Below are 8,248 nucleotides of genomic sequence, written 5' to 3'. Positions count from 1 at the left end.
CTTTCCCTAACTCTAAAGGCCTTTTCCCAATATTTCTTCTTGAAAAACAAAATTAGTAGAAAAAAACATCTTTTACCATTTCTTTGTATAACAAAGTCTGTGTCTTCACACCTGAGGGACAAATTCACAAATTACAGAATTCTTGTGCATTTTTAAACTATTTTTCTCAATCCTTTAAATATTTCACCCTCCCCTTTTCTTTCTTACATAGAATCTGAAAAGTTGGAGAGATGAATATTTTCAAAATTTTAAATGTCAGTGGATTTTCTTTGATTTGAGTTTTATTTTATTATCTGATGCATTGATCAGTTTAAAAGTGATAAACCTTGGTATATTTTTCAGCCCTTTCAGCTTAGAGATTTCTGTGCAATCCTAACCTATGGGTTGGTATCTGACATGGATTTTAAAAAAAACTCACTCATTGTTATATCTGAGTCCTTTTCTCCCTCTCTCTCTTCTCCTTCTTGTTTATAAATTTTGTTTCACAGGTTTTGGACATCTGACCCCTTTTCACTATTGTTTCTACCTAGTTTTAAGTTAAATATACAGACTTATTATTCACTTTAAAGATTTACTTCAAGACATATTTAGTCTATTAATAAGCCCATCTGAGACTTTTTCACTTTTGTTGTCTTGTTTATTTTTTTTTTTAGTCCCTAGCATTATTTTCATATTGTTTACATTTGTCTATTTAAACTTCCTACCTATTCTTCTATGATGGCTATATTGTTGATTTAGAGTCTTGTCACAATAACAATATAAATTATCATTTAATTCCAACATATCAGACATATTTATATGTGTTTCTGCTGTTTGCTATGTGTCTTCAAACTATATTTAATTATGTTTAAACATGGTATCTTAGGATAACAGGAGTGCTGTAAAGATTTTTTTAGTAATATGATGGTGAGGTAAGCAAAAAGAAGTAATCTAAAGCACCATCAGTAGTTTGTTTTGCTCCTTGACTATGTATTGTACAATTACTTCTCAGTTACTCCTAACGTTCTTTCAATAGAACAGAATGCTGAAGTAAGCTAACTCAGTTTGGTATTTCCTTAATTAAATGGAAAGCTACCCTGGTTGAAACTGGATCTTTCCCTTCCCTAAGGTCAGGCTTTGATATAGCCCAGTATAGCCTATCTTATGAGAGCAGACATGCTAGCAGAAAGCCTTGGCATTCTTTAATATTGTTCATGCTCACCACTGCTGGAAGCAGGAGCTAATTTCATCGCATGACCCTGATTTAGCTCATAGCCTTCAAAATGAGCAGATCTCCATGTAGTTTTCATTTCAGATTGGTTCACACTGAGCTTTTATCAGTTAGTTTATTAAATCATAGGTGTTTCTACACAGGCATTCTCTTCAGAGATCTGATCTATGAGCTGTCTTTCTTTGTATCCAACCAAGAGTCTCTATAATATTGGGATGAGGGTTGTTTCTTGTGACTCCATTCTTCTAATATATCAAAGAATATCCTTGAGTTTTGAATCTACTCAGTGGTCTACTTGCTGTTAGGACAGAGTGAAAGCCTATCATGCTTGTATTATCAATTTGCAATTGGAAAGTCTGCATTTAATTTAACAGAATATAATGTTGACAATCACCTGACTAGATTAACAGTTATTATTTTAATTTATGGACAGATATGTAAAATGGACTTAAGATACCATAACACTCATGTATGAATTGGCTACAATGCAAACTATCTGAATATTGATAAAGTATTATTATTTAACTGATAATTACAGAATTACTTGAATCTAGTAGTCTTAAGTTTAGTATGTTTATACATCAGAATTTAATTTATGGCTATTCTATATTTCCATTTTATTCCTATTCATAGTTTTAAATTATTTACTGGTGATTTCATAGTAATTTTATATGCTATGTGTGAGGTAGGCAAAAAAAAACATCAGGATTTCTCAGGTGTCCCATAGGTTCTAATTAGTTTCCACGTTTCTGTTTCCACAATGTATTTCTCTGAGAATATCTCAGTAATTGTTCATGTCATGTTCAATTTCCTTTTTGAGCTTAAAGATAAACAATGATTTACTGGAGTTGTGTCTTTCAGGCCTAAGGAAATGAACATACTGAAGCACTTGACACAGAAGATGAATTCTCCTCCACCAGCTCCTCTGTCCAGTCTCTAATCTTGCCCTATAATTAATTAGCTGTCAGCTCTGCTAAATTTCTATGAAGAGACCACACAGATGTCATGGCAAATTGTTCCTGAAATTAAGATCTGAACTGGGAATGTTTTTCATCCTGACCTTACAATTCTCCGTATTGATCGTGCTGTCATTTTCACCTGTGAAGAACAGAAAGACATGGAAATAGTGCTTTATTTGTTTCTAAGAAGGATTTCTCATGTAACATTTGAGGAAATAGTTTACTACTTATATCAAAGTTATAAATACGTCTACATTTATATATACATACACACAGAAATAAGAAATTAAATATTCAACACTGAAATTATGAAAGCTAGATGATAAATTATAGTTTAAATAATGATATTTAGAGTGGAAAATAATTGTAGCAATAATTTTAGTTTCCAGTTAATAAAATACTTTTACATATTTTACATAGCTCATGATTTATCAAAAATTGTTCATCATATATTTATTTTGAATTTTAACATTTTATGTGATATAGTAGATTTTTATTTTTATAACTGAGTATCATTAATATATTTCTTATAGTATAACATTGCAGTACAATTAAAGTAATAATAGCATAATATTTTTAGCCTATTTTATAAAGATTTAAAAATAGCACTATGAGCATAGGTACATAATATTATTCATTTGTAGAAGTCATTCAGTTCAAATAATAAATCACAATTTAATTTTTGAATACAAGTTTTTGTAAATAAATTACTTCATTCTCAAAAATACAGTTATGGATTTTCCTTGCTCATTAATCACCATTGAAATCTATATTTAAATACATTTATTTCTTAAAAATGATGTGCTCTATATGTAATACTTCACTGATAATGGGAGGCATTAAGTTCTATTCCATTAGATTGCTCAGTATATCAGTAGAAAGGCATAGACAATTTTCACTTATACTAGGAATATTTATTTTTATTTTGTTACTGATTGATTTGGGGAAGGTACAATAGATTTGCTTTGTTTTTGACTCTGTTCCAACATAGAAAGGATTTCTAGGAAATACAGATAAATTTTATAAAATTAAATCTATTTGAATGTAAAGATATCTGAAGGCTATCAGACCAAGTGAGGTGTGGGAGACAGAGATCCGGAAGTGAGAAGAATGCATTTTGGTAAGAGGACAGGGTACTGAAGCTTTTCTTAGTCCCAGTTTTGCCAATTGGAAAGCAGGGACATCTGAATCCAAATGTCTTCAACCATCACCTCAGCCTAATGAGTAAAAATTGGAGTTAGGAATTGGACAAAGGAAAAGTTATAGATGAAGTACTATGCCATGGCCCTCAGAAATATTAATAAGATTTGTCCTATTCTATCTATTCAAAAAGTATTCATTATTACCCATCTACTCCACTGATCTCCCAAAATATATTTCTGAAAAGAATTAAATTTTGTCTGCATCCTCAAAATGATGCTATGCATGCCTAAAAATAATGTTAATCATCCAATACAAAATTATTGGCCATGCCAAGATTGTAATACCAGTAAGTGAAAAAGACACAGACGAGATATTTGAGTTCACTCATAGCATTTGCTGCGCATGTTAATTTTTAAGTTCAAACAGTACTGAAAGTGTGGAAGCATGTTTTTCATCCTCTCTTCTGGAGGTTTAACCTTCAGAGAAAATTGAAATGACCTTTTTAAAGCCAGTTCTTATCATCTATTCTTGGTGGGGAACCAAGGGCCTCAGCAATGGCCTGTAATGTTTTGGGGACATCAGGGACCACCCTGACCAATAAATAACTGGAAGGTATCCCATCCCTGTCACTGAAAATTTTCTAGTAGCAATCTATGGTTCCTGAGTGTTCCATTGTCCAAAGAAGTAGGTTTCCATATGATTTATTTATATCCTCTTAGATCTTGATTAGCCCTCCCTCCATCTTTCCTTTACTCAGTCTCTTCCCCTGACCTCACTTTGGGCCTTTTCACCCCCATTAATCTGTTCTTCTGCTTACATATATACAATACTATCCTCTTAAGTCCCCCCTCCCTTCCTTTCTATTCTCTTTGTATCTCCTTTCTAGCTTTCTGGCCTCTGCTATTGAGTTTTATTCCTACTCACACAGAAGTCCAATCAATTTTTTTTTTTTTTATTTGTCAAGGTCTCGAGATTTTATTTTTACACATAAGTTTACATAGGGTTTTAGGGGGAAGGAGTCATATTCAGGCCAAAGATCACAGGGTTACTGGCTAAATGCAATTTTTTTTGTTTCTTCATCAATTACCGGCAGCACCAGGAGAGGCTATCACCCAGGCATAACGGCTTCTTCATTTTTGGTAATAGATCATTAGATGAGGAAATAGAAACTTAACTTGCCATATGGCGGTTTCTGTCAACATGGCCGAGGTTTGGTTCATAGCTCCCAACATCTCCTGCCTTCTTTTATACAAAAAGAAGGGAAGGCCCACTTTGCAGTGGTGGGCATTAACTAACTGGGGGAGTAAGGACACAACTCCTCCCATGGGATGTCTTTTTCCCACAATCTTTGGCCCTTGGTACCTTTTGGGGAGGGGAGGCAGGGCCTATGTGGCCAGAGAGTAAGGTGCAGCCTTAGTGATAAGAGTTATGGTACCAACCTCCAGGTTTTTCTCTCAGGGAATTCAAGCTCAATCATTTGTTGCTAGGTTCCACATATGAGAAAGAATATGCAACATTTGGTTTTCTGGGCCTGTGTTCCCTCACTTAGTATAATCATTTCAAAGTCTATCCATTTTCCTGCAAATTTCATAACTTCATTTTTGGTTACCACTGAGCAACTCTGTTGTGTAAATGTGCCATATCTTCATGATCCACTCATCAGTTGAGGGATATCTAAGCTGGGTCAATTTCCTAGCTATTGTGAACAGAGTGGCAATAAACATGGTTGAGCAAGTGTCTCTAAGGTAGTAAGACAAGTCCTTAGGATATATGCCTAGGAGTGCTATAGCTGGGTCATATGTTAGATACATTTTTAGCTGTCTCAGGAACCTCCACACTGATTTCCACAATGGCTGGACCAGATTGCATTATCACCAGCAGTATAGAAGGGTTCCTCTTTTTCCACATCCCCACCAACACTAATGATCATTTGTTTTCATGATGGTGGCCAATCTGACAGGAGTGAGATGGAATCTCAACATAGTTTTAATCTGCATTTCCCTGATGGCTAGGGATGTAGAACATTTTCTTATATGTTTATATGCCACCTACGTTTATTCTTTTGAGAACTCTCTATTTAGTTACACAGCTCATTTTAATTGGATTGTTTGATATATTGTTATTTAACTTTTTGAGGTTTTTTTTGTATATCTTGGATATTAATCCTCCATCAGATGTAGAGCTGGCAAAGTTTGTCTTCCATTCTGCATGCTGCCACTTTGCTCTATTCACAGTATCCCTTACTGTAAAAAATCTTTGTAATTTCATGAGGTCCCAGAAGTTAATCTGTGGTTTTATTGCCTGAGCAATTGGGGTTATATTCAGAAAGCCTTTGCCAAGACCATTATGTTGAAGGGTTTCCCCTACTTTTTCCTCTAGCAATTTTAGGTATTCAGATCTGATATCAAGGCCTTTGATCCATTTGGGCTTAACTCTTGTGCATGGAGAGAGAAAATGATCTATTTTCATCCTTCTACAGATACATATCCAGTTTTCCCAGCACAATTTGCTGAAGGTTCTGTCTTTTATCCAATGAGTATTTTTCTCATTTTTGTTGTTCATGTGGCTATAACTACCTGGACTTACATCTGGGTCCTTTATTCTGTTCGCTTGATCTATATGTCTGCTTTTGTGCCAGTACCGTGTTGTTTTTGTTACCATGGCTCTTTAGTATATGTTAAAATCAGGTGTGGTGATACCACCAGCCTTATTTTTGTTGGTGAAATTTCTTTTTAGATATTTGAGATTTTTTTGTGTTTCCAAATGAATTTTGATTTTTTTTTTCTATTTCAATGAAGAATGCCACTGGAATTTTGATGGGGATTGCATTAAATGTGTAGATTGCTTTTGGTAAGATTGCCAATTTCACAATATTTATTCTTCCAATCCAAGAATAAGGGATGTTTTTCCATTTCCTAGTGTCTTCCACATTTTTTCCCTGTGTTTTATAAAATTTTCATTGTAGAGAGAGATCCTTCACTTCCTTAGTTAGGTTTATTCTAAGGAAGTTTATTAATTATTTATTTATTTATTTTATGCAATTGTGAATAGGAATGATTCTCTGATTTAATCCTATGTGTGCTTGTTGTTAGGAAGGCTACTGATTTCTGAGTGTTTATTTTGTATCCTGATACATGGCTATAGATGTTTATCAGCTCTAACAGTTTGCTGGTAGAGACCCTATTGCTGTAGACTCTACATACTTGGGCTGAAAGGTCATTGAGAAATCCTGCTGGAACTGAGGTGAAAACAACCTCCATGTATACCAGCTGACAGAAAGCTGGAAAAAGCCATGCTGCATGCAGCTCAATTGGAGAGAGAGAAATCACCAGTGAAGGTACTCCACAGTGGACACTTCAAGCCTTATATTTGGCCAACCAGACCAAATGAACCAATGGATACAATAGTGATACATCTGTTTTAGGAGAAACCAACTGCCGTCTAATATGAATGGAGGCTCACTTCATGGGAGGGCATCTATCCCTGATACTGAAAACCTACAACAGGTGTGTTCATCAGCCCTAGGGGAATAATGTCTGAGGATATCTGGTTAAATGTAGAATCTATGCTCATCCATCTTCCTAGTAAGCACTTCTCTTAATGTCAATGCACATATTTTAATGATAATCTCGCTTTTTCATTAGAGAACTTTCGCTTTTCAGATGGCAGTGACCTTGGGATGACTCAGAAGACATCACAGTGCTGAGATGAAGTGACAGAGGAGTGCTCAGATCTGCAATATCTCTATCACATCTTCCAAGACTCAGGACCCATTGAGGAAGTGGTGGCAGAAAGAATGTAAGAGCCAAAGAAATGGTAGGACTCCTTTCAATGTGCGCCTCCAGACACAAAATTGCCTGGATATCCATGACCTCACAGTGTCTGACACTACCTACAGAGTACCATCATAATAGGAGGAAAAGTTGATGACATCAAAATAAAAGACTGATTGAGAGGGGGAGGGGATATGATGAAGAGTGGATGTTCAAAGGGGAAGGTGGGCTGAGAGAGGGAATTACCATGGGATATTGTTTACAATTGTGGAAGTTGTTAATTATAAAAAAAATTAAAGCCAGTTCATGAGACAAATGGTAAAACTGAAACTCACACAACTTAGGAAAATTAGCTTTTCCTAAGTGTAAGCATAATGAAAACTATCATAAATTTTGCAGATGTATCCAAAACAGAATTTTATAACCAAATATTAAATAGCCATTATCAATCTTTATGGATAAGTATTTGAATAAGGTTTACACAGCTATTCCTACTGACTTACTTGTTTTTTTTATGGACACAGATCACTTTTGTACTATTACTATTCTAGGTATTAATCAAGATACAACTCTCTTGACCATTTCTACAATAGAAGCAAGAATATGTTTAAGTGACTACTAAGGCATATATCCTTTTGAAGAATATAGCTTTTTCACTGACAAATCAATTAATTTACCTTAATGTAGAAATGGCAACATGTCACTTTTAAACATATTTTTAAGTCATAAGAAAATGTAACAATTTCTTTCACATTGCAATGGAATTATTATTTCATTTAATGACAATTTTATTCATATATACTATGTATTTTTATCATAATCCCTTTCAATATCTTCACTTGTCCTCCTTCTCCTGTATCTGTCCCACTGCGCCCTTTCTAATTTCCCATTAGCCCTTATTATATTTTGATGTATTTTTGACTTTCTCTAACATCCATGGTATCATGTTTACAGGCTCAATATTTTTAGGTCTTGTATATATAACAACAGTGACTGTGTAATCATAAATGCAATAAGTCACATCATCTAAGACAGTGTTACACAGCATTCCACCCATACCTTGTCTCTTACGTTCATTATGCTCTCTCATTTGCAATGTTTTCTGAGTCTTGGAGGGAAGGATGTCTCATTTAGTGCTAAGCACTCAACATTCACTTATTATC

This window comes from Jaculus jaculus, chromosome 7 (genome assembly GCF_020740685.1).
Source record: "Jaculus jaculus isolate mJacJac1 chromosome 7, mJacJac1.mat.Y.cur, whole genome shotgun sequence".
Classification (NCBI taxonomy): domain Eukaryota; kingdom Metazoa; phylum Chordata; class Mammalia; order Rodentia; family Dipodidae; genus Jaculus; species Jaculus jaculus.
This window is presented reverse-complemented; position numbering follows the sequence as displayed.